Raw genomic sequence first — 6,115 nt, 5'->3', positions numbered from 1 at the left:
ATACATACCTTTACACTGTCTGCAGGAGAGTGTCTGCTACTGAACACTTCAGGAAGTGGCATGGAAAACCGGTCACGCCAGAGAGACTCAAAACGTTACAGTACATTGCATCGATAGACACGTGTCAAGGAGAACGTTTGTGATGACTTGTAACCAACAGGTGTGAATTGGGTCCAAAACATATTTTCTGTCAATAATAAGGATGCTTTTTCGCTCTGAGGATATGCATCGATGCAAAGTGAATTACTGAACCTTAAATGAAACAGCCACCACGACCCCATGCTCGTTGCATAAATTTGAGTAATATAAGTATCCACATTACAAAGAAAACCATACATGTTTTACCGAAGTTGGTTGAAAGCGTCATTAGTTTTCTGATAAAACGTGAAGTATCATTCGTGACGTATCATTCGCCTCAATTAAGTATATCACCATGAGTGACTCACTATATGTCGTTATGGGTGTTTGGAGTGTCTTGGTTTATGTTCCAGTGACTCACTGTATATCGTTGTGGGTGTTTGGAGGTTGGTGTGTCTTGCTCTAGGTCCCAGTCACTCTCTACATGTCAAAGTGGGTGTTTGGTGTGTCTTGCTCTATGTCCCAGTTACTCATGATCACTACATGTCAAAGTGGGTGTTTGGTGTGTCTTGCTCTATGTCCCGGTCACTCACTACCACTACATGTCAAAGTGGGTGTTTGGTGTCTTGACCTATGTCCCAGTCACTCACTACATGTTAAAGTGGGTGTTTGGTGCGTCTTGCTCTATGTCCCGGTCACTCACTACCACTACATGTCGTTGTGGGTGTTTGGTGTGTCTTGCACTATGTCCCGGTCCCTCACTACCACTACATATCAAAGTGGGTGTTTGGTGTTTTGCCCTAGGTCCCAGTCACTCACTATATGTCGTTGTGGGTGTTTGGTGTGTCTTGATCTATGTCCCAGTCACTCACTACATGTCAAAGTGGGTGTTTGGTGAGTCTTGCTGTAGGTCCCAGTCACTCTCTACATGTCAAAGTGGGTGTTTGGTGTGTCTTGCTGTAGGTCCCAGTCACTCACTATATGTAAAAGTGGGTGTTTTGTGTGTCTTGCTCTATGTCCCGGTCCCTCACTACCACTACATATCAAAGTGGGTGTTTGGTGTCTTGCTCTAGGTCCCAGTCACTCACTATATGTCGTTGTGGGTGTTTGGTGTGTCTTGACCTATGTCCCAGTCACTCACTACATGTCAAAGTGGGTGTTTGGTGTGTCTTGCTGTAGGTCCCAGTCACTCTCTACATGTCAAAGTGGGTGTTTGGTGTGTCTTGCTCTAGGTCCCAGTCACTCACTACATGTCAAAGTGGGTGTTTGGTGCGTCTTGCTCTATGTCCCGGTCACTCACTACCACTACATGTCAAAGTGGGTGTTTGGTGCGTCTTGCTCTATGTCCCGGTCACTCACTACCACTACATGTCAAAGTGGGTGTTTGGTGTGTCTTGCTCTAGGTCCCAGTCACTCACTATATGTCGTTGTGGGTGTTTGGTGTGTCTTGATCTATGTCCCAGTCACTCACTACATGTCAAAGTGGGTGTTTGGTGTGTCTTGCTGTAGGTCCCAGTCTCTCTCTACATGTCAAAGTTTGTGTTTGGTGTGTCTTGCTGTAGGTCCCAGTCACTCTCTACATGTCAAAGTGGGTGTTTGGTGTGTCTTGCTGTAGGTCCCAGTCACTCTCTACATGTCAAGGTGGGTGTTTGGTGTGTCTTGCTCTAGGTCCCAGTCACTCACTACATGTCAAAGTGGGTGTTTGGTGCGTCTTGCTCTATGTCCCGGTCACTCACTACCACTACATGTCAAAGTGGGTGTTTGGTGTGTCTTGCTCTAGGTCCCAGTCACTCACTATATGTCGTTGTGGGTGTTTGGTGTGTCTTGATCTAGGTCCCAGTCACTCACTACATGTCAAAGTGGGTGTTTGGTGTGTCTTGCTGTAGGTCCCAGTCACTCTCTACATGTCAAAGTGGGTGTTTGGTGTGTCTTGCTGTAGGTCCCAGTCACTCACTACATGTCAAAGTGGGTGTTTGGTGTGTCTTGCTGTAGGTCCCAGTCACTCTCTACATGTCAAAGTGGGTGTTTGGTGTGTCTTGCTGTAGGTCCCAGTCACTCACTACATGTCAAAGTGGGTGTTTGGTGCGTCTTGCTCTATGTCCCGGTCACTCACTACCACTACATGTCAAAGTGGGTGTTTGGTGTGTCTTGCTCTAGGTCCCAGTCACTCACTACATGTTAAAGTGGGTGTTTGGTGTGTCTTGATCTATGTCCCAGTCACTCACTACATGTCAAAGTGGGTGTTTGGTGTGTCTTGCTGTAGGTCCCAGTCACTCTCTACATGTCAAAGTGGGTGTTTGGTGTGTCTTGCTGTAGGTCCCAGTCACTCTCTACATGTCAAAGTGGGTGTTTGGTGTGTCTTGCTGTAGGTCCCAGTCACTCTCTACATGTCAAAGTGGGTGTTTGGTGTGTCTTGCTCTAGGTCCCAGTCACTCACTACATGTTAAAGTGGGTGTTTGGTGCGTCTTGCTCTATGTCCCGGTCACTCACTACCACTACATGTCAAAGTGGGTGTTTGGTGTGTCTTGCTCTAGGTCCCAGTCACTCACTATATGTCGTTGTGGGTGTTTGGTGTGTCTTGATCTATGTCCCAGTCACTCACTACATGTCAAAGTGGGTGTTTGGTGTGTCTTGCTGTAGGTCCCAGTCACTCTCTACATGTCAAAGTGGGTGTTTGGTGTGTCTTGCTGTAGGTCCCAGTCACTCTCTACATGTCAAAGTGGGTGTTTGGTGTGTCTTGCTCTAGGTCCCAGTCACTCACTACATGTCAAAGTGGGTGTTTGGTGCGTCTTGCTCTATGTCCCGGTCACTCACTACCACTACATGTCAAAGTGGGTGTTTGGTGTGTCTTGCTCTAGGTCCCAGTCACTCACTACATGTCAAAGTGGGTGTTTGGTGTGTCTTGCTCTATGTCCCAGTCACTCACTACATGTCAAAGTGGGTGTTTGGTGTGTCTTGCTCTATGTCCCAGTCACTCACTACCACTGCATGTTAAAGTGGGTGTGTAGTGTGTCTTGCTCTATGTCCCAGTCACTCACTACATGTTAAAGTGGGTGTTTGGTGTGTCTTGCTCTATGTCCCAGTCACTCACTATATGTCAGAATGGGTGTTTGGTGTGTCTTGCCATGTGTCCCAGTGACACACAATATGTCAAAGTAGGTGTTTGGTGTGTCTTGCCATTTGTTTCGGTGGCTCACTGTATGTCCGAGGCACTCACTGTATGAAAAATGGGTGTTTTCAACGGTGAAACCTACCAGTATTTTAATCGTTTTATATGTGTTATTTTAATGCGTGGCTCCATTTATCTATATTGTCAACAGCTGAAAGGTTGGTGTAAATGCTGCAGGAAGCTAAAATACTGTAAGTGCCCATGGTCCCCAGTAATAAAGACTATTTATGGTTAAACTACTAATCCGAGAGCGATTGTCTGTTGCAGCATACTACTACAATGGAGATAGTCTATTGCAATCAGCTGTTGCAGTAGTTCGTCTCTCCTTGCATTGCCTCACCTGAAGCCATTTCCTAAATGAATTTGTAGTTTATATGAAATAGAAACAAGCTGAAATAGTTTCAGCCTTTTGATGCGACATGCGTGACTCGTTCTCAAGTACAAAATTATTCGCATTCATATTTCTCTTCTTAATTATAACGCTGGGGATAACCGGGCTCGAGTCGTGTTTCTCGAGGAATCACCCGGACGTTCCTCGCTAGCGCATAGCTAGGTCAAGGACATCGTAACAAAAGCCGCCCAGACAACGCATTGACATAACTGGGGACAGGTTTACTGGTGTTGTGTTTGTTAAAACCACACACACTAGATATCGATCATTTTGCATGCTGGCTGTAAAACTCCTTTTACCATGACTTATCACAGTGTATGAAACGCTTTCTGCTGCATTGTACCAACCAGGGTTATGTTTGCATACATCGTTTGCGCGATTCGAACCCTGTTATATTCCGTGCCGTGAGCCAACGGAACCTGGCGCCCCATTTGATTGATATTCGACTCGATCGGTCGAATAAATTCAAATTCAGACGACGCTACGTGACGACGGTCAGTTAATTTGGACATTAATGCTCGAGCCCGCTATGATGTATTACAAAACACATTTACTTGTAGGCAACTGATACTGTGCAATTCGACACAATAGTCGTAACAGAAATTGAACACGTGACCGTTATGGTTCATGTATAACGTTGTGGTCTGTATTGTGAACATATCATCGTTGTATGAAAGGAGATATGTTGTGTGTTGGCGGGCTGAAAATACGTACCTTTGTAGTACCCTTAAGCGCACAATGGTTTTAAGTGCACAGAAAGTATTAACATTCATCAGTGGGCGGAGCACAACATACGTTACATATTTGGACAGTTTGAGCAGTGCATGCTGACCCTTTACGCGAACACCTTTCGTCATCAGTGAATTTTACCGGACCATTCACAGCTTTTTGGTTGTACTGTCCGGTACACCAACTGGAATCGAATTTCTGAGAATAGGTAATCTTTGTGACTGACGTCTACATTTACATATCTATCAGGTAAATACCACGTAACATTCAGCAATAATATTGTTTGGGATTTTATACACACACACACGAATATCACAACTATCCTTTTACGATTCCATCTACATAACAAGTGGGTGTTTACTTATCATTGTCAAAGAACGAGAGCGGAATCTGTCGTACCTATAGCAACCATCACAAATACATGCAAAGGCAAGTATTTCCCTGTTCCTACCCAATCCTCCTTACCTCGTTGAGTGAATTTAAAATACAATATTTCCATGGATGATGACACAACGTTGAACGTGTTCATTCAACGCGAAACATACATTATGTTCAACGGTACGGTTTATATTACCATTTTTGTCACTCATCAATACACCAAATAAAAGCAACTGCTGAATTAAACAGATATGCTTTATGCTGTATATCAGGCCCTTGGTGGGAACATTTGGAGTGAGTGAGTGAGTTATATTTTAACGTCACATCGGCAACTTGTGGACCAAGTTGTGGAATTCCAGCTTGAACCCCAGCAGGGCGAACATTTGGAAAAGCTATAAATATGTACACGCTGTATGATGAGCTGACAATATGCTGACATAAAGTATTGTGATTCATATCTAATCTTCAGAACTTGTAGGAACTTACCTCTGACATGTTATCACCTGACATCAGTCTTATAAAGATTTCAGTTAATGACATTGCCTGCAAAGCAGTCTCTTCTCACCTGGAAACAGCTATTACATATTAGCAGGACATCTTTTAAATCAGCATGACTGAATACAAACAAGCGTTCTATATGTGGAGTATTAGAACAACCACCACTTTCAGGTAAAGGTCTGATGCTATTGCACCCAAACAAGGTTATTACTTCTACTGATACGGGGGAAGTTCACTAGTTAACTTGATCACAGATACATGTGATCAACGGTTAATGACGGATCATTTCTGAACAAAACATTACTGTAAGATTTACCTCCCTTGATCATTTGTAATTTGCAGACATGGGGATGTAGATGTCTTTGATCGTGACGCCCCATACATGCACCCATACAAGTACGGGGTGGAATAGGTCAAAGCAGCATAAGCTAGTCGTCAGTGCCAACGTAATGGATCTGACACATCTCGGTATCCCGATCTGTGGGCTGGTGTTTACGCTATCAATCACTGCTGTATTTGGTACATTTATAGAAATGGAATATTACTGCCTCAGCGAGCGAATTTACTTTCACACCCCTATTAGAAATATTCCAGAAATATTATGTCGCGGCTTGCGACACCAGAAATGTGATGTCACACATCGTGCCCATGTGAGGAATCAAACTTGGATTTTCAGTGTGACGAGCGAATGTTTTCATCGTCATCGCCATCAGGGAGTTTATCTCTATGAATATTCTGATACACCTATCATCTGAATAGAAGGAGTGAGCAGGAGGGACAGACGGAAATGCTCTGACATACGTGAGAACGAAAGAATAAGAATGTCATTTCAAGAACTGTTTTCGCTGTGATCAGCTTATTTCAGCACTAGT

Source organism: Haliotis asinina, chromosome 2, assembly GCF_037392515.1.
Source record: "Haliotis asinina isolate JCU_RB_2024 chromosome 2, JCU_Hal_asi_v2, whole genome shotgun sequence".
In the NCBI taxonomy this organism is placed as follows: Eukaryota; Metazoa; Mollusca; class Gastropoda; order Lepetellida; family Haliotidae; genus Haliotis; species Haliotis asinina.
This window is presented reverse-complemented; position numbering follows the sequence as displayed.